This window comes from Pseudorca crassidens, chromosome 8 (assembly GCF_039906515.1).
Source record: "Pseudorca crassidens isolate mPseCra1 chromosome 8, mPseCra1.hap1, whole genome shotgun sequence".
NCBI lineage: Eukaryota > Metazoa > Chordata > Mammalia > Artiodactyla > Delphinidae > Pseudorca > Pseudorca crassidens.
The window spans coordinates 56,002,184-56,029,090 of record NC_090303.1 but is presented as its reverse complement, the minus strand read 5'-3'; the positions used below and the strand labels follow the sequence as shown (position 1 = coordinate 56,029,090).

At 39.2% G+C, this 26,907-nt stretch overlaps 1 long non-coding RNA gene across 1 annotated transcript in view; it reads right to left on the bottom strand.

Annotated features, from left to right (window-relative positions):
* Window positions 1-1,214: 1,214 nt before the first annotated feature.
* LOC137228597 (uncharacterized) overlaps window positions 1,215-26,907 on the bottom strand; it is a 97,531-nt gene continuing 71,838 nt past the window's right edge. Inside the window, exons 5-9 of the long non-coding RNA XR_010945314.1 lie at window positions 21,559-21,584; window positions 12,999-13,127; window positions 12,341-12,623; window positions 8,392-8,530; window positions 1,215-1,286 (exon numbers count right to left, since the gene is read on the bottom strand). This is a non-coding gene — a long non-coding RNA (uncharacterized lncRNA). The remainder of the gene's footprint in view (window positions 1,287-8,391; window positions 8,531-12,340; window positions 12,624-12,998; window positions 13,128-21,558; window positions 21,585-26,907) is intronic.

Genomic DNA, 26,907 nt, shown 5'->3' with positions numbered 1-26,907 from the left:
AAACTGAAGATTCCAAAATAGCACCTGCAGTGCTGAGTTGAGACTGGCTTTGTGTCCTTCTGACCACAGTTTCTAATAAATTGTTATTATTATTATTAACTCAAGTCCCATGCTTCTAGTCACAACAACCTGTGCAATAGCAAAACACTTACTTTGCTGAGGAGAGAACCTTAAATGTGACTGTGGGAGTTTGAGCACATTTCACCACACTGAAAGCAGACGTTCTAGGAAGGTATTGACTTCCTTTTGTGTAGCTGGTTAAAATGCTGTGTAGAGCAACCTGCCCCTCAGGTGATACAATTGACTAACCATCAGGCTTACTGAGGAATCTTATCTTCATTCCTGATAGAGTTGAGTTTGAAGACCATTCTGTTTCTGGTGTGAGGCTCTATCGTTTTCATTTGGGGGTTGTGGATTGATGTCCCTAGAGAACCACTGCAGGACACCTCCAGCCTTCCAGGACTCCAGTAGCTGGCATGTGGCCATGAGTTTCCCAGCCTCACTTGCTACTAGGGTTCAGGTGTGACTTAGTTCAGATCCAGTTGTTTGAGATCTTGATTCAAAATTGAGTTATAACACTATTAAGATGTCCCATATTCTCCAGGCATATTATTAAACATAAAAAAAAGTTTTAAACAACCCTGAGTTATAAAAGAACTAAGTTATGTGGGGAGAGAAACAAGCTGTGAATATCTTCTTCCTGACCCAAACAGAACAGAAGCAGTGTGGCCTGGAGCAACTGGCCCTGATGGAAGAGTCCAGGTTCTGCAGCTTCCTGACTGAGGCAAAGATATCAGCATTCTTGGTGGTCTGTTTCTGTGATGAAGTTTGGGGAGTTGTTTCTGGAAGCTCGGCCTAGAGTCTGCTTTTTTAGCACTTACCTCCAAAGAGTCTACCCTTTAATAAATCCTTTTCTGAGTGAAGCAACTAGAACAGATTCTGAGACCTAACACTAAGAACTCTGAACTCCACGGGACCATGGGAGAAACAATGCTAAGTCAAGGATTTTGCTGCCACAGATCGGGTCCCTTGAGTCTCAGAGATGGGAAACGCAGGCCTCTGTGAGGTGTTTCACCTTGTCTAGTTACTTCCATGGGCTCGTTTAAACTGACGGAAAATGGTCATGTGGGAAATAGAAGACCATTCTTAGAGATATAAGAATTCTCTCAAAGTATGACAGTGCATACAGAGCCATGGGACTCCCTCAGCCTTACCTGTAGGAATGTGATCTCAGGGCATTTTGCCAAAACTTTCTTTGCAAAGGATGCTCTCTTGGGATGATTTGGCTGAAAGTAATAGAGAAATCAGGTTTGGTTGTCTAAAATCATGATGAAAATTTATAATCTCACAAACTAAGAAGCCCAAAGATAGGGCATCACTACTAAAAGTTAATTCTGCAGCTCAGCTATGTCAACGAGACCCAGGTGCTTTCCATCATCTGCTCCACCATCTAGGTGTGATGGCTTTGACTTAGAGACTAGCCCCAACTCTGCATCCAGACATACTGACATCCCTTCAAAGAAGATAATTAATTTACTCTGTCCTTTCTTGCTGAACATGACTTTTTTTCCCTCTGTCTCCTAGTATTACAAAACATATATCAATGAGTAACTTTGGATATTCATCTTTGCCCATGTGTTCAGACGAAACTGTTGGAATCCTAGAAATGGAATTTCTTGGTCTAAGAAAGCATGCATTTGAAATGTTGATAGCTCTCGCAATATTGCCTTCCCAAAAGATGTGTCAACTAGAAATGTATGAGAGAGCGTGTTTTCCAAAAGACGTTGTGCACTTTTACGGATGAGGTAGCGGGGCTGATTCTGTGAACGGTGAATCAGAGGTACCTGAGGCTAAGCTGAGGAATGTGCCTGCCTAAATTTCTGGTCCCTCCATCTGGCCTCATGATAGGATGGAGGGGACTCTTTCCAAAGTGAAAATCCATGTTTGTGACCAAAGTACCTTTTGGTCCTTAGAAGGACTGGAACCCAAGGGAAGTGAAAACTAACTCAGCCACAAGGCAGAGCAGGTTTAATGAATGGACCCAAAATGAGGCTAGAGAATTCCTGCTGTTTCTATTAAGCTGATAGGAGTTACCCGAAGGCTGTTTTCACAAACCTTTCAAACTCTGATAAGCTCACCAGAAGTGTTTTTCAGAGTACACTTTGTTCTAACTGTTTCAGTGTTCGTTCAAGGAAAGTTCTTTTTAGCTTCAAATAACTTTAAAGTTCAAATTTTGAAATACTACAACTTTTCCATTATGGAATTCTGAAGGTTTTCCAGTATTGGGAAGTAACAGCTTAGGTTTCATAAGTGTATTCTGGCACCTTAAGTATGCATCAATTTGCAAGCTTTCCCAGGAATGTCAATGCACGATATTCCTAACTTTATTTTATTTTTTTATTTTTTAGATTGTATATATATATGTTAGCATACGGTATTTATTTTTCTCGTTCTGACTTACTTCACTCTGTATGACAGTCTCTAGGTCCACCTACCTCACTACAAATAACTCAATTTCGTTTCTTTCTATGGCTGAGTAATATTCTATTGTATATATGTGCCACATCTTCTTTATCCATTCATCTGTCGATGGACACTTAGGTTGCTTCCATGTCCTGGCTACTGTAAATAGAGCTGCAATGAACATTGTGGTACATGACTCTTTTTGAATTATGGTTTTCTCAGGGTATATGCCCAGCAGTGGGATTGCTGGGTCATATGGTAGTTCCATTTTTAGTTTTTTAAGGAACCTCCATACTGTTCTCCATAGTGGTTGTATCAATTTACATTCCCACCAACAGTGCAAGAGAGTTCCCTTTTCTCCACACCCTCTCCAGCATTTATTGTTTGTAGATACTTTGATGATGGCCATTCTGACCAGTGTGAGGTGATACCTCATTGTAGTTTTGACTTGCATTTCTCTAATGATTAGTGATGTTGAGTATCCTTTCATGTGTTTGCTGTCAATCTGTATATCTTCTTTGGAGAAATGTCTAGTTAGGTCTTCTGCCCATTTTTGGATTGGGTTGTTTGTTTTTTTGATATTGAGCTGCATGAGCTCTTTGTAAATTTTGGAGATTAATACTTCGTCAGTTCCTTCATTTGCAAATATTTTCTCCCATTCTGAGGGCTGTCTTTTCATCTTGTTTATGGTTTCCTTTGCTGTGCTAAAGCTTTTAAGTTTCATTAGGTCCCATTTGTTTATTTGTTTTTATTTCCATTTCTCTAGGAGGTGGGTCAAAAAGGATCTTTCTGTGATTGATGTCATAGAGTGTTCTGCCTATGTTTTCCTCTAACAGTTTTATAGTGTCTGGCCTTACATTTAGGTCTTTAATCCATTTTGAGTTTATTTTTGTGTATGGTGTTAGGGAGTGTTCTAATTTCATTCTTTTACATGTAGCTGTCCAGTTTTCCCAGCACCACTTATTGAAGAGGCTTTGATTTCTCCATTGTATATTCTTGCCTCCTTTATCAAAAATAAGGTGTCCATATGAGCGTGGGTTTATCTCTGGGCTTTCTATCCTGTTCCATTGATCTATATTTCTGTTTTTATGCCAGTACCATACTCACTTGATTACTGTAGCTTTGTAGTACAGTCTGAAGTCCGGGAGCCTGATTTCTCCAGCTCTGTTTTTCTTTCTCAAGATTGCTTTGGCTATTCAGGGTCTTTTGTGTTTCCATACAAATTGTGAAATTTTTTGTTGTAGATCTGTGAAAAATGCCAGTGGTAGTTTAATAGGGATTGCATTGAATCTGTAGATTGCTTTGGGTAGTAAAGTCATTTTCACAATGTTGATTCTTCCAATCCAAGGACATAGTATATCTCTCCATCTGTTGGTATCATCTTTAATTTCCTTCATCAGTGTCTTATAGTTTTCTGCATAAAGGTCTTTTGTCTCCTTAGGTAGGATTATTCCTAGGTATTTTATTCTTTTTGTTGCAGTGGTAAATGGGAGTGTTTCCTTAATTTTTCTTTCAGATTTTTCATCATTAGTGTATAGGAATGCAAGCGATTTCTGTGCATTAATTTTGTATTCTGCCACTTTACCAAATTCATTGATTAGCTCTAGTAGTTATCTAGTAGCATCTTTAGGATTCTCTATGTATAGTATCACGTCATCTGCAAACAGTGACAGATTTACTTCTTCTTTTCCAGTTTGGATTCCTTTTATTTCTTTTTCTTCTCTGATTGCTGTGGCTAAAACTTCCAAAACTATGTTGAATGATAATGGTGAGAGTGGACAACCTTGTCTTGCTCCTGATCTTAGAGGAAATGCTTTCAGTTTTTCACCATTGAGAATGATACTGGCTGTGGGTTTGTCATATATGATCTTTATTATGTTGAGGTAAGTTCCCTCTATGTCTACTTTCTGGAGGGTTTTTATCATAAATGGGTGTTGAATTTTGTCAGAAGCTTTTTCTGTATCTACTGAGATGATCATATGGTGTTATCCTTCTATTTTTTAATATGGTGTACCACATTGATTTGCGTATATTGAAGAATCCTTGCATTCCTGGAATAAACCCCACTTGATCATGGTGTATGATCCTTTTTATGTGCTGTTGGATTCTGTTTGCTAGTATTTTGTTGAGGATTTCTACATCTATGTTCATCAGTGATACTGGCCTGTAGTTTTCTTTCTTTGTGACATCTTTATCTGGTTTTGGTATCAGGGTGATGGTGGCCTCATAGAGTGAGTTTGGGAGTGTTCCTCCCTCTGCCATATTTTGGAAGAGTTTGAGAAGGACAGGTGTTAGCTCTTCTCTAAATGTTTGATAGAATTCACCTGTGAAGCCATCTGGTCCTGGGCTTTGGTTTGTTGGAAGATTTTTAATCACAGTTTCAATTTCAGTGCTTGTAATTGGTCTGTTTATATTTTCCATTTCTTCCTGGTTCAGTCTGGGAAGGTTGTGCTTTTCTAAGAATTTGTCCATTTCTTCCAGGTTGTCCATTTTATTGGCATATGGTTGCTTGTAGTAATCTCTCATGATCCTTCGTATTTCTGCAACATCAGTTGTTATTTCTCCTTTTTCATTTCTAATTCTATTGATTTGAGTCTTCTCCCTTTTTTTCTTGATGAGTCTGGGTAATGGTTTATCATTTTGTTTATCTTCTCAAAGAATCAGCTTTTAGTTTTATTGATCTTTGCTATCGTTTCCTTCATTTATTTTTCATTTATTTCTGATCTGCCCTTTATGATTTCTTTCCTTCTGCTAACTTTGGTGTTTTTTCTTGTTCTTTCTCTAATTGCTTTAGGTGTAAGGTTAGGCTGTTTATTTGAGATGTTTCTTATTTTTTGTGGTAGGATTGTATTGCTATAAACTTCCCTCTTAAAACTGCCTTTGCTGCATCCCATAGGTTTTGGGTCACTGTGTTTTCACTGTCATTTGTTTCTAGGTATTTTTGACTTCTTCTTTGATTTCTTCAGTGATCTCTTGGTTATTAAGTAGTGTATTGTTTAGCTTTCATGTGTTTGTATTTTTTACAGATTTTTCCTGTAATTGATATCTCGTCTCATAGCATTGTGGTCAAAAAAGATACTTAATATGATTTCAATTTTCTTAAATTTACCAAGGCTTGATTTGTGACCCAAGATATGATCTATCCTGGAGAATGTTCCAAGAGCACTTGAGAAGAATGTGTATTCTGTTGTTTTTGGATGGAATGTCCTATAAATATCAATTAAGTCCATCTTGTTTAATGTATCATTTAAAGCTTGTTTCCTTATTTATTTTCATTTTGGATGCTCTGTCCATTGGTGAAAGTGGGGTGTTAAAGTCCCCTACTATGATTGTGTTACTGTTGATTTCCCCTTTTATGGGTGTTAGCATTTGCTTTATGTATTGAGGTGCTCCTATGCTGGGTGCATAAATATTTACAATTGTTATACCTTCTTCTTGGATTGATCCTTTGATCATTATGTAGTGTCCTTCTTTGTCTCTTGTAATAGTCTTTATTTTAAAGTCTATTTTGTCTGATATGAGAATTGCTACTCTAGCTTTCTTTTGATTTCCCTTTGCATGGCATATCTTTTTCCATCCTCTCACTTTCAGTCTGTACGTGTCCCTAGGTTTGAAGTGGGTCTCTTGTAGACAGCATATATATGGGTCTTGTTTTTGTATCCATTCAGCCAGTCCATATCTTTTGGTTGGAGCATTTAATCTGTTTACATTTAAGGGAATTATCGATATGTATGTTCCTATTACCATTTTCTTAATTGTTTTGGGTTTGTTTTTGTAGGTCTTTTCCTTCTCTTGTGTTTCCTGCCTAGAGAAGTTCCTTTAGCATTTGTTGTAAAGCTGGTTTGGTGGTGCTGAATTCTGTTAGCTTTTGCTTGTCTATAAAGGTTTTATTAGTTTCTCCACTGAATCTGAATAAGATCCTTGCTGGGTAGAGTAATCTTGGTTGTAGATTTTTCACTTTCATCACTTTTAATATCTCCTATCACTCCCTTCTGGCTTGCAGAGTTTGTGCTGAAAGATCAGCTGTTAGGCTTATGGGATTCCCTTGTGTATTATTTGTTGTTTTTCCCTTCTTGTATTTTCTCCATTCTATTTCCAAGATTTTGGATCATCTTTACTATCATTACTCTGAATTCTTTTTCAGGTAGACTGCCTATTTCTTCTTCATTTGTTTCATCTGGTAGGTTTTTACCTTGCTCCTTCATCTGCTGTGTGTTTCTCTTTTTGCTTTACTTACTGTGTTTGGGGTCTCCTTTTTGCAGGCTGCAGGTTTGTAGTTCCCGTTGTTTTTGGTGTCTGCCCCCGGTTGCTAAGGTTGGTTTAGTGGGTTGTGTAGGCTTCCTGGTGGAGGGTACTAGTGCTTGTGTTCTGGTGGATGAGGCTGGATCTTGTCTTTCTGGTGTGCAGGACCACATCCGGTGGTATGATTTGGGGTGTCTGTTACATTATGATTTTAGGGAGCTGCTAATGGGTGGGTTTGTGCTCCTGTCTTGCTAGTTGTTTGGCATAGGGTGTCCAGCACTGTAGCTTACTGGCTGTTGGGTGGAGCTGGGTCTTAGCGTTGAGATGGAGATCTCTGGGAGAGCTTTTGCCATTTGATATTACATGGAGCCAGGAGGTCTCTGGTGGACCAAGGTCCTGAACTCGGCTCTCCCACCTCAAAGGCTCAGGCCTGACCCCCGGCCAGAGCACGAAGACCCCATCAACCACACGGTTCTCTCCCTTCTTGTAGTTACTCCAGTCTTTTCAGGTTCAAACCATCATAGCCTAGAAGTTCAGTTTGTGTGGATTTATCTACTCTTGAAGCAAAAGTTTTCTGTAAATGCTGAACTTTCCTGAAGTTGGGAAATTAGCTCGTCCTTCTCTTCCAGCTGCAGCTTCAGCGTTGAGTGTTCATCTTTCTTTTCATCTATCCTGACAAATCCTCTACCAGCTAAACCAGGAGCTCCAGCACTAAGACTGCCTAGGAGAGGAATCCCCCTAAGTTTATTTTTTAAATTGCCCTTTTTCTTATTTGAGAAATTAACATAGTTCTTGATTTTACATTTGGAAACATGTATTTTAATTGTTCAAAGTTTCTTTTTCAATTCATATTCTTTTTTTTTTTCTTTTCTCTTAATGGGCCCTGGTGGAGAGAGTTTAAACCCAACTAAGTGAGAAGCCCTTCAGGAATAATTGAAGGAAGCACACACTGTATGCCCTTTCAGCTGTTCTCACCAAACCATCAGAGAATTCTCTCTGACTCAGAAACCCATGGCAGCCTACCCACGAGAGCATTATTCTTTAAACTTCAATGCTACAGCTAATATCACCTCATAACATAATTGTCTCCAGTGGGATGAAATTAGACCAAGAAACCAAAGTTCTCTATCCTCATTCTAAGGCTGTGTTTTATCCTCTCTTATTCCAACAGGCCACAGGCTACCTCGGACCCCACTGTGACAACATCCCTAGAGCAGTCTGGTTTGAAGGCATATTTTTGCCTCAGTATTTCCATTCCCACACCCTCTCGTGGCCATTTTATTTTATTTTTGCAAGAGGAACAAGGATAGATGGCCCCAAATGAAGTAATGATGACCTTGAATCATGGTGCCTTGATTAAATAATGTTGGAGAGTTATCCAACCAAAGCACATCCACAGGTCACATTCTGGGCCTTCAAAACCACTCCATACAAACAGCATTTCATATCTAGACAGTTTTCTTACCTTCTTTAATTGGATCTCTTTGCTAACTTGTATTATATCATACTGAGCTTTAAACTCAATGATCACATGAACTCATCCTACTGAAATTTGTTTTAGCATGTATTTGCCATCCTTGAGTCCACTTTTGATTCACAGACTGAAATATAAGTTAGGATTATGTTTGGCACAAGTACCATAAAACTTAATGAATGTGGACTTACACAAGTATGGGGTTTCTTTACCTCAGTGAGAAGAAGTCTGGGTTTAAGCAAATCAAGGCTTGTTCAGCACCTCAAAATGCCATCAAGGGTCTGCGCTTTTTCTCTTCCTGTCCCATAATCCTGTGGATGACTGATACACCTCCAATATCAAGTTCACATTCTAGTCAGGGAGAAAGAAGAAGCAGAAGATATAGAACCAGCCGACTTGAGCTTATGTCTTATTCACCACATCTCACATGGTCTCTTTTAGCTGCAAGGGTATCTGGGAAGGAAAGTTTTAGTTTTCCACCTTCTATGGTACAGTAAGGCATGAGAGGGTATGTGAATAGGTTTTGAGTGAGCCAATTTAAAATGTGTACCTAGTAGGTTTGTGCTTTCTGGCATTTGGTCTGACCCATTCCAGGTTTGGTCTTCATCCTTCATCACTGAGAGACCGCAGCCATCACTTCCCCTTCTGCTGCTGAGATTGAGCCATGAAGGCCAAGATATAAACAGTGTTTGTAGTTTGCTTAGAATTTTTTCTAAATGATGGAAAAAACACAATGATCAGAGGTCAGAAAAGCTGCATTTTAGTCTGGTATTATTTATTCTAAAATGTCACATTTCAGGCATATCACCTCTCTGAGTCCTAATCTCCCATATATAAAATAGAGGAGTTGAGCTTTAATCTTCTGTTCTTCCCTCTTGTGTAGGGTGTCAAACATCTATTATTAGATCAGCTTTCACCCATGTTCCCATGAGGACTCAAAGAGGTTGGGCCCAGATAGGAGGCCTCACCGTGCCGTCATCATCCTCATGTCCCCCATTCTCCCAGTCATCTCTTAGGACCACCTGGCACTTAGGGAAAATGGAGAGGAATTTAGGACCTGTGTAGTAAATGACATTTCTCATTGCCCTCATGTGACTTTTGTCTTAAATGTATGAACTAGTCCAACCTTTGTTACTGTATTAGAATTCAATTCCCCCTGCAGGTAGTTGTGGCTTCTCTGGGGTCACAGGAGTGACTGAGAGGTCAGGCCATTGAAATGGTATCATCTGCCAGCTTTTCATTGCCTCTTGGCCCAGCATGGCACAGGAAGCTGCCTTAGAGCCACAGCCTCCACTCTTGAGAGAAGAATCCTTTTCCAGGCCCACTCCTGTAAGCGTAACACCTACTTCAGTCTGTAAGTTATTCCCACAATTTGCTTAACTGTCCAGAATCCTGTAGTATTGCTAAAGCTGGAGGTGTCCAAGTATGCAATTGACTGCAACTATTATAACTCTTTTAAATAACTTGGCACCCATCTGGGGGTGTGGGGTTTGTGGTTAATTTTCAGATATATTCTGCAGCTGTTCTCATTAGTGTCTCCTTTAGACTTCATTTAAGACCAGGCATCTTTACCTATATCACATAAATTCTGTTTTGTCAACTTTGGTCAGAGAGTAGGACTTTCCCTTTAGGCCCTGACTATCCTGGAAGATGTTCAAGCCCTCTCTTCTAGTGGCTGGTCCACGTGAGAAGAGTGCACAAGGCAGATTATTGAGGGATTGACCAGAGATTGTGTCTCCAAAGACTTCATGCCCAGTGGGTAACAGGCTGAGTTACCAGGCTCCTCCTGGATGGAGGAGGGTGTTCTCCACAGCCATGGCTTCAAGGAAAGCTTGGAGCTGACTTAGCTCTCCAGGACTCTTGGAGTCTCTTAGAACATTCTTCTCATCTCCTCAATATGGGGTGGGGCTCCATCTCTTCCTCTCTGGCCCATGATTCATTATCTAGAATTTTCCATGGTGTGAGCGGAAGAGGCAGGAGGTGGGATATGATCAGACTCCTCTGAAACTATTCACCTGAAAATTTTACTCTCATGCTGCCTTTGTTATTGTTTCAGTTGTCAGAGGGTTTAGGAGATCGTAGCAAGAGTTCTTAATAAAGGGCTTGTAGATAGAATTCAGGATGCTCATGAACTTGAGCAAAAAATATATTTCTGTTGTCACTACTCTTTAACTCAAAATTGGTATTTCCTTCATTTATGAAGGGGGGCACTGACCATGGCTATGTTAGCGGTACCTCTGACTTTGACAACAGTAGAAATTACAAGTTTCACATCACATTAAAGTTGATGCCAAAACTTCAAAATAGTACTATGCTCATGAAATTTCAAAAGTGTTGTGTTTTGGGAATTTCCTGGTGGTCCAGTGGTTAGGACTCTGCGCTTTCACTGCTGAGGGCCCAGGTTCGACCCCTGGTTGGGGAACTAAGAGCTCACAAGCTGTGCGGCATGGCAGAAGTGTGGTGTTTATTAGACCCACCACTTTATTAGACCCACCACCAAATCTTGTTATCTAATGCATTAACAAACTATATATCTTTTTATATCACATTAAAAGATTTGATAACTGTATTTTGATATTAAAATTTTTCTTTGAAGCCTATGTTTTTTGTCATGCGTTTAAAAACGGTTTTCTAAGAAGGGATTTCACCAGACTACCAAAGCAGTTTATGTCACAAAAATAAGTTCAGGGACCTCTACACTAGATATAATTTATAAAATCCATAGAGAACAGAGATGGGGGGGAAAACACACTTTAAAATTTAGACAGGTTACCATGCTAACTAGAGTACAAAAGAACTAAACATAAACCAATGTGCAAAAATTATTTATCTAACTTGTATTGCTCCAGACCTCATTAGCCTGTGGCTATAAATTAGCCTGTGGGTCATATTAATGCTAACATGTACCTACCAGCTAATGTAGTATCTCCCATTTCCCCCCAGATCTTTGTTTTTATGGGAATTCCTGGAAGTGTCTTATGTGAGTTCATCCAAAGTCTTCTCATTTTCTTCCTTTTTAGCTACTCCTGTTAATAGTATCTATCGATTTGTCCCAGAAGACTCTGGGTGGTAGGCATGATGATCCCTCCCTGCCCCTACTCTGGGTACCTTCTTTGAGAACCAAAGGTTATCTCCTAAAGTTCCCTTGTTGCAAATCCTCGTTTGGCCAGGGAAGTGCCCCATTCCCTGAAATTCTCCACCTCACTTCAGTGAAATAGGGAGCATATTCCTCTCCTTGGTCTATAGCAAGGTCCAGAAACTGGGGCTTCCTTGGCTCAAAAAGTCAATTTGGGCTCTAGGGATAAATGAAGAGGGAAGGTAAGACTGAATGGGGATGGGATGTTTCCCTCGTGAAAAGTCACCTCTGCTTCTTCCATCAGCGCCTTCCTTCTTGAGGTTCACACCTGAGTACATGGGCAGGACTCCAGGAAACCACATGCCAGACACCATGCTGTTCCATCTCCCACCCCCTTCCTCCTCGTTCAAGGTCACGTCCTCTTTTCTTTGAGCCCCAAATGTTAAATTAACTCATTCAAAGAGATTCTTGCCAGGCCTGCCCTCCCGATCCATCAGACCCACTAACACCTAAACTAACAATCCCCATATGCTAAACATTCCTCCCCTGCAGACCCAGTCCTACCCTTCTCTACCCTGCTCTGTGCCTGAGGAGGTGAATATTACGGTCAGCAGCAGCAGGGCCCTTGTCCTCTGGCTCCCGTTCTATTGGGTTCAGCTGTGGGGATGCACGATCATAGCAGGACGAGGGAGAAGCCAGGGTCTTTATTGTTTCCAGCTTGCTCCCTGCCTGGTCACTCTGAGCTAGAGACACCTCTACTGAAGACAGGGCATCTTTTAGGTACCTCCCTCTTAGATCTACGGATGTTTCCTCTGGGTTCTGGTAATACAGTAGTCCTCCCTTATCTGTGGGTGATACGGTTCAAGACCCCCAGTGGATCCCTGAAATCAGGGATACTACTGAACCCTGTACATACTATGTTTTTCCCTATACTTACATACTTATGATGAAGTTTAATGCACAGTAAGAGATTGACAACAATAACTAATAACATAGATATTATAGATAGATTATAACAATATACTGTAATAAAAGTTATATGAATGTGGTTTCTCTCTCTCATTGTCTTATTGTTCTCTACTCACCCTTCTTGAGACGATGTGAGATCATCAAAGGCTACGTGATGAGATGAAGTGAGGTCATAACTTTTGCAGCTTGAGATGCAACAGCAAAGCTAGCACAAATTTCTTTTTCCATCTTCACAATTTCACAGATAGAAGATTTGTCCTTTTCATAGATCTTCGCTCCCTCAGCATACTTTTTTTATTCCTTTCCTTATTAAGTTGAGAACTTTCACCTGTTCACTTAAAGGGCGACTTGACGGCTTCTCTTTGGTATATCCGGGTTGCCAGCATCACTACTCTTTCGCTTTGGGGCCATTATTAAGCAAAATAAGGGTGGATTAGAACACAAGACAGTTAACCTGATAACCTAGTCGGCTACTATGTGACTAACGGGCAGATACGCTAGACAAAGGGATGATACACATCCTGGGTGGGATGGAGCAGGACAGAGATTTCATCACACTACTCAGAATGGCACCCAACTTAAAACTTAAGAATTGTTTATTTCTGGAATTTTCCATGTAATATTTATGTACAGAGCTGACCATGGAAAATGAAACCGCGGTAAGGGGGGGTACTATTCCTCTTTTCTCTCACTCTGGCCTAGCAGGTAAGCGTTCTCACTGCTGCTGGCCTTGGAGTGTTGCACGGCCCTTGCTTCACTTAACACAGCCTGTACCTCTGTAAGCGGTTCCTCTCTGGAGCTCTCCTCAATTCCCCATCCCAGTGCACTCTCTGCTCCGAAGACCCCATTGATCCACGTGACTGCATCATTTTGGTCCTGAGTGAAAAGCTCTCCATCTTACTTCTGTTGTGTTGGAAGGAAGCATAAGAAAACAATATCGCCTCACCAGTTCCGTGACACTGCTCTGTCCGTGACAGACGATGCAGTCAAAAGGGAAGGCCCTGCAGTAGCTCCCCTGCCCAGTGACTATGAGCACGTGCCAGGCAGCCCCTGTGCAGACTGAATCCTGGTGTGAAACCCACTGACATTGACACAGGGTTTTCTGTACCACATCTCCCTGCCTGTGCAGATTCGTCAGCATGGGAAGGACAGAACAAGACCTCTGACAACGGCTCAACTGCTGAGACCATAGAGGGTAAATAAGAAGGAATAAAAATACAGATTATAGCATCACCAAAAGGGGGCATTAGGCCAAGAAAGAACTTGCTCAGTATTATTGGGACGACTTTACCAGAACTTAAGACGATGGAGAAGAGACCTTTAGATTATGTGTGCCTGAGTGAGTCCCAGCGAGTGGTCATGCTATTCAGATTAGCTTATTTCTGGAATCACATTGCTCGAATCATTTACCTTCCAGAAATCTGGCTGCAAAAGTGGTCATTTCTATCCTCATTCTCATCCTCATGCTTTATTTCCCCCACTGCGGGAAAGACCGTGTGATTGGTGCTCCCACAGGGGTGGGAATATCTAGGGAAAGCCTAATGCTGCCCAGATGGACTCAGGTGTCATCAGTTAAGTGAAAACAGTAATGTCCAAAGCAAGGCAGGAAGAGGAAGGCACCGGGAATATACATTTATTTTAAAGCTGCAATCTTTAGGAAATATGCATGATGAGGCTAGCTGGTGGTATAATGCCTATTGCAGATATTTCCCTGCCTATTTGCAAAGCCATCAACCACTCTATGAAGTGGCACTGTGGGAAACACAAAAAGGAATAATAACAATTAATTGGGGCCCACTGTGTATTAAACATTGTATTTGAACTCATCCAATTCTAATGACAGCACTATGAGAGAGAGATTATCCCCATTTTACTGCAAAGGAAATAGAAACTCGAAGAGATTACAGAATCTGTCAAATCACACATAATAAGGGACAGGGCAGGACCATAACTGAGAGCCTTAAGCTAAAGTGGAAATAGTTAAAACTTCAAGCTACAGTGTACATGTTGGACACACTGGCTCTATATTTGTGAAGGTAGGACTGAGTATACCTATATATTCATATACAAAGTGTGTAGTCAGTATAATATATGACTGAGCCAATACAAGGTTCAAATGGGGGAGAGGGAAATAAATATAAGACTACTTAGAGAATTCTTGCTTCTGAGTCAGTCCCCATGGATGTGAGATTTGAGCCCAACTTTGAATAGCAGGGAAGGTTTGGGATAGATGGGCCAACTCACAGGCATGGAAAAGTACCAGTTTTGAGCAAGTGCAGCAGTTTGTCTGGGGGCAAGGTTCACAGGAGGAAATAATGGGAAATGAAGCTGCAAAAGACTGAGAGAGACCAGCTATGAGGGAAATGACTGCAAGGCTACAGTGATTAGACTTCATGCTGTTAGAAAGGAGATATGAAATAATTAGGCAATGTTTCAGAAAGAGTGACCAGGTAGTCACATGACAGATGCCTGGAGAAGGAAAGTAACGAGATTTCTGAAGCCCAGGAAGAAGGCTTCACCGGTCGTCAGGTGTGGAGTGAGAGAGGCCTGGATTCAGGTGGTGACTGCCAAGTGAGTATGGAAAGAAGGCATGAACAGAGACATTTAGAAGGAAAAATCAAGAGGATATGCAAGTAACTCATAATATTAATAATGATAATAGTAGCTAACATTTATTCATTTCTACAAATGTTATTTAAGTGCCTTCATTATACCAGGCACAGTTCTGGGCCCTGGGTATATAGCAATGAACAGGACAGATAGGCTGCTTCCCTCATCAATTTACATGCCAATGAATGAGATATATAATAAATAAATAACAGATATACAACAAACAGATAAACAAATGAAATATAACTTCAGGTGGGTGATTTGTGCAATAAAGATGTACAAAAGAGGGTTAAAGGGCTAGACAGTGAGGGGGCAGGGAGCTTAGGTCAGAGTAGGTATCTCTCAGGATGAGAGATGTGAATGAAGTTGGGGAGTGTGCCACGTGAATAACTCTGGGGAAAGCATTCCAGGCAAACAGGGCAGAAGTGCAAAGGCCCTGAGGCAGCTGCAGTCTCCCTGTGATCAGAACAGCACAGCCAGTGTTAGCAGAGGAGAGTGAGAAGGAGAAGAGTGGGAGTGAGGTTGATGGACAGCAGGGGCACAGTGAGTGCTTCACACTGTATTCCAAATGAGAGAGAAGTTGAAAAGTTTCGAGAAGGGGATATGAGTTACATTTTTAGAAGATCACGCTGACCACTTCATGCAAGCTGACAAGGTGGAACAAGAGTAGAAGCAGGAGACCACTTAGGAGGTTATTACATTAATCCAGGTGAACGTTGCTGGAGGCTGGGACTCGTGGTGAAAGTGATGAGAAGCAGTAGGACTGGGGATGCGTTTTGAAGGTAGAATGAAGAGGACTTGGTGATGGATTTTACGGAGTATGTGGAGTAAAGAAGGAAAGAAATTAAGAAGGTACCTCTGAGAAGCTATGTGCTCTTAGACTACTTAAAACTTATCTTGGGGTGGGGATTTTCTTGATTCTTTGATTTTCCTAAATTCCAATCATGTAATCCATCAATAATGCCTCCAAAACAGATCTTCAATCTGGCCTTCCCTACAACCACACTGGTGCATACACCATCATTTCCTTCTTGTACTACTGCAAATGCCTCTTAGCTAGCCTCCCTGCTTCTGCTCTTGCCTCTTTCCTGACAAGCAATTCTGTAGAGAATCTATGGATTTGACTGGCCTTTGCTAAAACTTCTTTAGTAGATTCTGGCAATAAGAAGCATTTAGAATAAAATCCAAATTTCTCACCTAGGCTTACAAAATCTTACATAACCTGGCCCCCCGTGGCTTTGCTGACTTATCTCATACCACTGCTCCCCTTGCTCACCGCCCTCCCAGTCACTTCCAGTTTCTCAGACACATCAAGCCCTTACTCTTCAGTTCCTCTGACCAACCAGCAGGTAAGCTTTCTCTTTGTATCTTCAGGGTCCAATCCTTCGTATTATTCAGCTCTCGGCTTAAATGTTACCTCCTCAGTCAGCCTTCCCAATCACCCAAGTCATTGTTAATTTGAAAGGAAGGGTCTAATTTCCTTCCCCTGGAATCTGCACTGGCTTTAATGACTTGCCTGACTGATAGAATGCAGTGAAAGTGACACTGTAGGACTTCTAAAGCTAGGTTCCTTGCAACATCTGCCTGGGCCTCTTGGAACACCCTCACCTGGAGCCCTGAGTTGCCACATAAGAAGCCTGACTACCCAGACACTGCCATGCTGGACAGGCCATGTGCAGGCCCTCCAGACAATAATCCCAGCCTTCCAGCCACCCCTCCCAGGCACCAAATATCTATACAAGACCAGCCATCGGCTGAATATCACCCGGCCAACCCCATGTGGAGCAGAAGACTCATGCAACTGAGCCCTCCCCAAATTTCTCACCCACGAAATTGTGAGATAGTAAAATGGTTGTTTTGTTAAGCCACTAAGCTTTGTAAAAGTTTGTTATACAGTAATAGATAACTGGAACATTATCACAATATTTTAATTCTTTGTATAATATTTATCACTATCTGCTATTTTTCTTATTTATTTAGTTACTCTATATGCCAACTATTTTTCTATGTATGTATGTATGTATCTACCATCTAGTTATCTGTGATCTCGCTATTTACTGTCTACTTTTCCTCCACTAGAATATCAGCTTCATGAGAGCAGGGACCTTATCTGTCTTGTTTACTGCTGTACCTTTGACATCTAAATTGGTACCTATAACACAGACAGGTGCTCCATAAACACTGTTGAACAAATGAATCTCTGCATTTCTGAATATCCATTTCTTAAGGGCAGCAAGGGTGAAATGAGTACAACATACACATACACCCACACATACAAATGCAGAGAAGAAAACCTGGGTAAATACCTCCAAATATTACCCTCCAGGTTCCCAGAGCCAGCAAAAGGCAAAGCCTGGGTTTAAAGCCAGATAATTTGATTTTCTATCTGTACGCTTAAATGATAATGCTCTCCTGTAAAAGAAACAAGAGTGAGGGAACAGTTAATGATTTTCCAAGATTATATACTTCGATAGAACTGGAAAGGGAGAGAGGGAAGGAGGGGTAGGAGGAAAGCAGAACCAGAGGAGCTCTCCCTAACCCTCACTTTTTCATCTCTAATTTATCATTTCTAGGGCAGACAATTGCTATGGATTTTAAAATAGCAATTTAATTTATTATATTTAATTTCTAGATTATTTCATTAATTTTAACAGATTTTGGCTTTCTGATAGTTTTCTTAGTGAATAATCATATTAATGATGAAAATATAATTTTTGGATTTTCCTATATGTTTACTGATAATTTCTGTTTGGTCTTATTGCATTCATTAAAATTTCCAAAAGTAATATTGAATAATAGTAGTGTTAGCAAAGACATCTGTTGTATTCTTGACTTAAAATTCCCTCATTTAATATGACATTTGCTTCCTGTTTTTGGTATAGTCTTCTTCAATTCTAAGAACTGTAGCTTTCTTTTATTCTTTTATACATATTTTTAAAAACTAAGGATGGTTCCTGAAATGAGTCAAATATCTTTTTCAGTATCTATTAATCATGCAGTTTTTGTTCTTTAATTTGCTAATATGATGAATTATATCAACTGATTTCTTAATACAGCACTATCCTTACATTCTAGAATAAATTCTATTTTATCACGACTATTATTCTTTGATATGATAACATTCTATATTGGAATTCTGCATTTTACTCATAAGTGAAATAGTTCTATGTTTCCCTATTTATGTTCTGTGTTTTTAAGATTTTAATATGAAGATTATGCTAGAGTCCCTGTGGTCTGGAATGGTTTAAGTAAATACTGAAATGATTTGTCCTTTAAAGATTAGATAGAGCTCAGCTATAAAATCTTCTGGTTCCAGTTCTTTAAAATAAATCATCTTAAATTACTGTTCCTGTCTTTATTGGTCTGTTCACGTTTTGTATTGCTTCTTCAATCACTTCTAGTAGATTTTTTAAACTAAGAAATTATCTGTTTCCCCTAGATTTTTTAATTTATTGCCTTACACTTACATATACTGTTGCCTTTTAATTTCTATCATCTCTTCAGGATCCAGGATTCAGTCTCATATTCTCATTTCTCACATAGTATATACTTGCTCTTTTTATCCTCAATCAGACTTAACAGAAGATTATTTTATTGTTCTTCCCATAGAACCAACTTTTGGTTTTATTTTCCCTTTCTACAATTTTTGGTTTTATTTTTGGTTTTATTTTTCCTTTCTACAATTTTTTTGTTTTCTATTTTGTTGATTTCTACTTTTATCTTTATTATTTACCATATTCTAGTTTCTTTTGTTTTACTTGGTTGTTCTTTTCATAAATTCTTATGGTTGAGTAATTACTTAATTTCCTCTTATTTTTTCTTAAAATTTTTTTGCAGCTCTAAAATTTCCTTTGACTAGAAGTTTATCTGTGCTGACAGTCTTTTCTATGGGCTATTTATACTTTACCTCTTTCTAGATAATATATAATTTTACTTTTAACTTTTTTTTTTGGTTATTTCTTTTTATTCTTCCTTCCCAAATTAATTTGGAAGTTCTAGTATGTTTTTCATTTCCTCTAGTGCATACTTTTCCTTCTTAGTTGTCAGGATTCAACTTTCATTTGTGTATTAATACATCAAAAATGCTACTAACAACATCTCTCTTCAAGGTGTTTTACTTCCTCACTCCTCCACACCCTACTTCCAATCATGTTTGGACTTCTCTTAATGCTTCCAAGAGCACAGATGAGAAAGGATTGTTGAGTTGCTATATTAAGCCCATAGCAATTGTCTGCCCTAGAAATGCTAAATTAGGTATGAAAAAGTGAGGATGAGGGAGTGTTCTATTCCCTATAGTGACAGAAACTGTAAAATATCTATGTAAGTTGAAAAAGAAAGTTTTAACATGTATGTAAAAACATTATAAAATCTTATTGAGGGACATAATACAAGTTCTGAACACATGAAGAGGCATACTATACCTCCCATATTGATAAATGAATTTATTGTAGTTGTTATCATATCTTATTTTCTTAAATAACCACAATACTATACCAGAATTAACAATAATTCTTTCATATTATCTAAAATCCAGCCTATATTTCAATTTCCTCAACTGACCCTAAAACATCTTTGACAGCTTACAGTGTGACTCAGTAAAGATCACTTATTGCATTTGGTCATCATGTCTCTTGAATCTCTCTTAACCTTGAGTGGAATCCCCACCCCCATCATTTTTTTCCATGGTAGTGATCTGTTGAAGAGGCTGGCCAGTTGAATCACACAACGTCCTACCTCCTGGGTTACTTCCTTGTAGCTTTCCTTATTGTCGCTGTATTCCCTGTAAACTGAAGTTAGATCTAAAGGTTGATTAGATTGAGGCTAAGCACTTTGGGCAAGAGATTTTGCAGGGGATGGACCACATCAGGGGGCAGATAATGTCTGAAGTCCACTACTACTGGTTCTAGGATTGTTCATTGGGTCAACGTGGCAATAACCTCATCCTACACTGTAAAGCTGTGTTTCCCAGCTGTGACGAGTATGTCATTTATGAACAAATGACAAATATTCTGGTGACATGTAAACATATATTTCTCCATTCACCTTTCCCCAAATTGCTTTGGCATCTACTGATAATCTTAACTTGAATGAATTTTTTTCACCATGGGTTGAAAACTGGCAATTTTTTAGTTTTATCATTTGTACATTTATTACCTGGAATTCTTCTCTAAGACCTGTCCCTCTTCATTAAGGTGGTCCCTAACCAGGTATTCCTCACTTTTTGAAAGTTCACTTTAAGCTACTTCCTTTTATGATAGACCTATATTAGCACCTGATTTGGCTAATGGAAAGAGATCCAAAGAAGATTTTCACTTTTAGGAAAAAAGGCAAAAAATGAAAATAGCATTCAGTGTGTTTCACAGCCAGTGGTTACAGAGGCAGCACACACCCTGAGCGGTGAGAGCGGCACTGCCAAGCTCCTTCCCCTGGAACCACACTCAGCACCTCAGCATCAGGACGCCCTAGCTTTGAACTGTGTCTGTGAGCATCTGTGCTTGATCTCGATTTATTTCATGCACCTGTTAGCAAGATGTGTCCTTTGGTAATTGCTTCTTCACCTCAACGCCATTTCGGCTCAGGAACGGTGCTACTTTCGGATAGCGGGGGAAACCTTTAGAGAGTACACACTGAAAAGGCGGGATAAGTCACTAATTCCTTCTGCTTCATTAGCAATTTTCAGAGGAAGGAGTAGGTCTAAAACCTACCTCCAATGATGACTCATGAGGTTCCTCTTTTCTTTCTTACTTCAGAAAATTCGGCTTTCTCTTTTTCTGTATCCACCTAGCTCCCTAGCTCCCTGCCTACCTATCAGGGAAAACAAGCAGCCCCTGATATCCGAGAATAACCTGATACCCACAGCCAGGCCTCCTGTCCTTACAGATGGGCCTGATGCTTACAGTTGAGCTGTGCTGTTCTACTCTTGGAAATAAACCATCTCACAGAACAGCTACTTCAAAGTCGCCGTACAACCCACAAAATACCAAACACTCCCCTCTGGCGGCTAATATGAGTGACTTCTGCTTATGAGCCATTTCAGCTTTATCCTCGCTCTAGTCCGCCTCCCCTGTAGATAACACTTATGAGATATTCAATCACAGTATTGCCTCTGCTTTCTGGCAACACCCAATTTAGAACAACTCCTTAGGTCTGCCCCCAAGTTGCCCAACCAAAGGCCAAAGTTCATATTAGGCTCTTTCTCACTGTTCCTGAGATGCCTCCTTCACTGCCCCCTCTCACCTGCTTCACCAAGGTGTACAGTCTTTCCTTGCTGCAGTGAGTGAGAAAAATAAATTCAACTTGTTCAAGTACAGGTGTCCCTGATGGCCTTTTGATGAAGGAATCGAAGAATATACACATATATATGTATGTATTATATGGTGTGTTTCAACCTATTTCAGTTATTATTCTTTTTGATGCTTAAATTATCCCAATTTTGTTAGTGAGAGATCCTTCAAGCCAGCTTAAATGACTCTTTGGCAGGACACCATTAGTCACCGAAAGCATCCTTGTGTTTCGGCACACAAAGATGTCCTAAGCTCATTAGGTATATTCCCTGTCCCAGATCTGCATAAAAATTAAAAGAGTAATATGACCCAATGACTTCTAGGATGTGGTAAGTAAGTCAAATACTTTCATAGCTTGATGGTTGAAGTTGAATTTTTATAATGTTTTGGGAAAGAACTGTAAGATATTTACTAATAATAGTTAAAGCATTCATACTTACTGACTCAGCAAGCCCAATTTGAGAATCTAAGAAAAAGGAACAAAAGTAAGAGAGTGTAAGAATTTATGCACAAGGATATTTAGTGCAACATTGTATTGGCAAAAGAATGGAAACCGAATATCCGTCAAAGAGAAATGGGGGACTAAATTACAGTACATAATATAGATTATAGAATATAAGGCAGCTGCTTTTTTTAATGAGGTAGAGCTATAGCTAGAAAATATCCATGTAATACTGATAAACAAATGAAACCTTTTGCAGTGTGATATATATGCAACATAGTCTAATTTGGAGAGAAAAAAATCATCCTATGTTTGTACTTTTGCTTGAACACGAAGGAAGAAGTTTATTACACTTAACTCTAAGGAGTGGGGATGGAGTCAAACCATCTTCGATTTGTTCTAGTGTGCAGCACATACATATTCCTTTTTCATTTACCAAAAAAAGTAAAATATGAGGAAAAATAAGTAACAATAATCAAATTAAAAAATGGATTTTGATTTAAATAGCTTTTTGTTTATAACCAATCTGTAAGATAAAAGACAGACATTTTAGGGAGTTTCTTAACAAGGGCCTGGGTTTCTCCCAGGAGGCTATGGCATCAAAGCCTCCATCTGGCATATTGAGACCCAGGTCTCAAGAACTCTTGTGGCTTGGACTGAGCTACTCTTATTTCTTCAACCCACTGTAATAAAGAGAAAAGGGCTTGACTCAAGTAATGAGGAGAGAGTTCACCTTGTAGCATCATAGACTGCCCATAACTAAAGTTTGTATTTGGCCGTTGACCACAAAATGTACAAACATGGAAATTTTATGGGACTGGGGACAAAACAACTCTGGGAAAAGTACCTGAAGTCATTATATTTTTGTGATTTAAAAATAAATTAACAGAGTTTTTCAAAGATATGGGCACTAAAGCTAAATGGAAAAGAAAGCTGAAATGAGAAAAAGGTTCATCTTTACCACAGCAGAAGAACTTTCTGCCCAAGTGATTTCCGTTTTCTAGGTGATTGGGTTTGCATTCTGGCTACACTTATGCAATAGTTCTATGTATGAGTAATTTTAGAGTTCCACTCAGCAATTCTAGCTCCACTGATAAAGCCTTCTTGTGGGTGAAATAGTATGTTTACCTTTATCAAAAATGCATTTCCATATGAGAGTAATTTGTGACAAACATAAGAAAAATAGAGATGCTATAAACAAGCCAGGGCTCTGCTCATGGCCATGAGAGCTTTCAGTAATCACATATTACGTAGTTTAAGTATAGTTTTCTGATGGCACAATAGCCCTGAGCAGTTTTTTATGTTTTGTTTTTAAGACATGAGGCATTATCCAGCAAGTACACTGCCTGCAAACCTAACGTTACAGGAACAGGAAGCCTAATCATTCCTCTCTTTTTCTGAAAACATTCCCCATGTATCTTGCTGTGGTTTCAACAGAGCTGAGAGGAGGTGACTCTCCCCATGTTTAATCTCATGACATAGCTGTAACAGCTGCTGTTTGGGGCACCCATTTGTCACATTTCCTGCTTAAATACCTTCAATAAATTAGTTACGGGGGTGGGCAGGAAGTGGGGAATGGTGAGTAGTGAATCTTCTCCCCAAGCAAAAATACTTAAAATTTCAAGTTTCACCTGGGACCAAATATTCTCTATAATTCGCCTCATTTCTTCCATTGGTGACCGGGGTTGTTGTGCTACTTGCCTTCCCTTATTTTACTTAAATCTTAGAGAGTATCCTTAGTCAAATAACTTTTGTCTTCTATCAAAAAAAATATTTCTCTAACTTTACTATCCCTGGGGCATACCACATTCCCTTCCCTTTCTTCACTGCATGCCCCCCGCCATGAGGTTGATGATAGCATTGGACTATGTGCTCCATATCCCTTCTCTGCTAATGTAACCCCCTCCTGCCTTCTATTCTTTGGATGGAAACCTCTATTCCAGGCTTGGCAAATACCTGGTGGACACTCGAGGCTATACTTTCTATCTACAGAAGCTGGCACATGAGACTTACCATTCTAGGTATAGGATATTTCTTCTTTTCCATTTTAAATGATTTTTTAATATAAACACACTTTATATAAACTAGCACAATGCCAAGCACATAGCAGACAATACATATTTGTTAAACTAACTACTCTCAGTCATAAATCTGACTCTTACATACAAAGCTTGGGGTGATGTGGCCCATTGTGAATAGATGAGAATGATGTGATCGGGAGATATGGGTTATAAAAAGTCAAGGCAACACACAAATGCTGCAATCAATGAGCAATTTATCAGCACCCGAGTCACTTTGCCATTGGTTGGAGATGGCAGAAAGTGGTCCCTACCGGTTCCAACTAAGGCAGTTGAAAGGAGTGCACACTTAAGATAATCTCTCCCAACAGATTTTAGGGTCAATTCTATGAAAGGAACTTATCTAAGTATCTAGAAAATAAGGCACAGAAATAACTGCTCACCTCTAGAAATGGATAAAAATACATGCTGGATACATAGAAGAGAGCAGTAATTTCATTCATTTTATTATGAGTATATTTCTATAGACCACGACTGGCTGGTAAAACATTCTTACTTATTGAATCTCATACTTATTTACATGGATGTTCGCAAATAATAGCAACAGTAAGCAACATTACTTCTAAAGGTCCAAGTGCCTTATATAATTCATAGTGTCAAAATCATATTATTTTAACTGATATAATCCAAAAGGATATGTTAGAACAAAATCCAAATGTTTTCTTTTAACTAAAAATGTTGGAGGTATAGCATGAAAATGGCTATAGCAACTTGAGTTCAAATTTCCACAATGCCCAGGGAGTTGCACAAACTCTCAGAGCCTTGATTTCTAATTCAAAAGAAGACTTATACTCATGAGCTTCCACTATACACTGGTCAAGCTTTCGTCTTAAAATTCTTCCCAATTTAGGAAGACTGTCCTACACTCCCTAGATGTGCCAGATGGCTAAGGATTATAGACATTGCATGTATGCCTTCCCATCTTTCTGCCCTTAAAGCATGGAGAGTTCTGCCTCCTTTATTTTTTAACTTGTACTTCAAATAATAATAGTCATAAAAAATAGCAGTTACAAAGAATGCCTCAATACCCTTCACCCAGATTCTCCAAATTTTGATATTTTACCAAAATTTCTTTATCATCTTCTCTCTATACATACATATATATGTAAAGTATTTATATATATATATATATATATTTTTTTTTTTTTTTTTTTGCGGTACGCGGGCCTCTCACTGCTGCGGCCTCCCCCGTTGCGGAGCACAGTCTCTGGACGCGCAGGCCCAGTAGCCATGGCTCACGGGCCCAGCCGCTCCGCGGCACGTGGGATCCTCCCAGACCGGGACACGAACCCGCGTCCCCTGCATCGGCAGGCAGACTCTCAACCACTGCACCACCAGGGAAGCCCCTAGATATATATTTTAAAGAACACATGAAACTAAGTTACAGACATGCTTTCCCTTTACTCCTAAATACTTCAAGCTGTATTTTTCTAAAAAAAAAAAAAAAAAAGACATTCTTTATATAACCACAGTATAAATTACAAAATCAGGAAATTATCATTGATACTATACTGTCCTCTAATCTATAATACTTATATAAATTAATCATTTTTTCTCACTAATGTTCTTTACAGAAAAAAGAAAAAATCCAGTCCACATATTTTTAGACTCCTTTAATCTTTCATGAGCTTAACAGTTTTCATGAGTATTGGTGAGTTATTTTGTAGATTGCCCCTTAGTTTGAGTTTTCTCTATGTTTCCTCATGATTAGATTTAAGTTATGTATATTTGGTAGGAAGAGCAGAGGATGATGTCATATCCTTCTCAGTGCATGATATCGGGAGGCATATGATTTGTGTTTGTTCCATTACTGGTGTTGTTCTCTTTGATTACTCAGTTTAGGTGTTGTCTGCCAGGTTTTTCCACTGTAATGTTATTGTTTTTTCCCTTGGAATTAAGAAGTAACTTGTGGGAAGGTACTTTGAAACTATATAAATATAGATTTTCTCAACAAATTTTCATCCTTAGCATCCACTGATGATTCTTTTCTGCTTCTTTTAAAGTTTCTTCTTGCATCACACAGTATTTTCTCAAGGTAAACCGATAATATCCTCCTTTTCCTTATAAAAAATATTTTGTAATGGCTTGGGCAATTCTGTAGAAGTGCAGTTTTTGCTGTAGCAACTTTATCCATTAGAACGTTGTGAAAATTTAGTAGAAAAAAATTAAGCTTTCGATTCCCCCTTTGCTTTATGTGTAGAATTAATAGCAGATAATTCTAGTACAATTAAACTAGTTCCATAATTCAGCAAAACTGTTAAGACCCATTGATTAAAATGTACTAACAGTAATTACTTAAAAAGACATGAATTTGATAAATCTCAAAATGGGCTTCCAGGGAGGAGGTGAAAGTGAGAATAATTAGAGATGACAAGCTAATGCTGTTGTTATTTAAATTCACAATAACAAAGGCAGGCCTGAATTATCTTGGCATATTCAAGATATACATTTCTTCCAGCAAGACAATGAGTAAGAGAATGAGGCTCTCCATTTGAAATTAAATATTGATGACATTGCTTTCCACACTCTCTTTCCTTGAGGTTGCTAGAGTAGTTGTTTCTTTGTTTTACAAATATTTATTTGAATCATAGGGCTTTCTGTTTTATTCTGCATAATCTCTTCATCTCTCAGGATGTTCCTTCACTGCCTTCAACTCTGGGAATGTAAATTTCACTCATGGGTGGCAACTGGAGAAAGAGTCATAGAAAAAGTGATGGAACTCCTACTGGGCAAGAAACATGAAATTATTCACTGGAACCAGAAATATATTCATTCAGATCTCTTGAGATCACCTAAAAACCATTTGTGGCTATATTTTCTCTGAGGTTCCTAATAGGGTACGGTTTTAAGGGTCTTTAGCAGTTGAGACAATACATCACCTCAATGACTTCAATGGAAGCTCTTTAATAATGTGGTCCATTCCTATGAAGCTCCACTCCATAAGCAAAAGCACCATATACCTGGAGAGCACTAGCCTTCAACCTTGGCTGTACATTGTAACCACCTGGCTCCCATTCTGACTTCTGATATTAGTAGTCTGGGATATGGCCTGGCATTCAGGGCTTTTAAAAGATCCCCAAGTGATTCTAACAGGCAGCCAAAGTTGGGAACCTCTGCTGTAGAAAGGTTTTGTTTTCCCCTTCAGGCCTAAGAAATAAAATTCCTTACTTATGCAGATTTCTGTGACTCACGATACTTTCAGGATCCCCCATCTAATGTATTTCTATACATATGAGTGGACAGAAAAACAATTCAAGGCTGAGAACAAC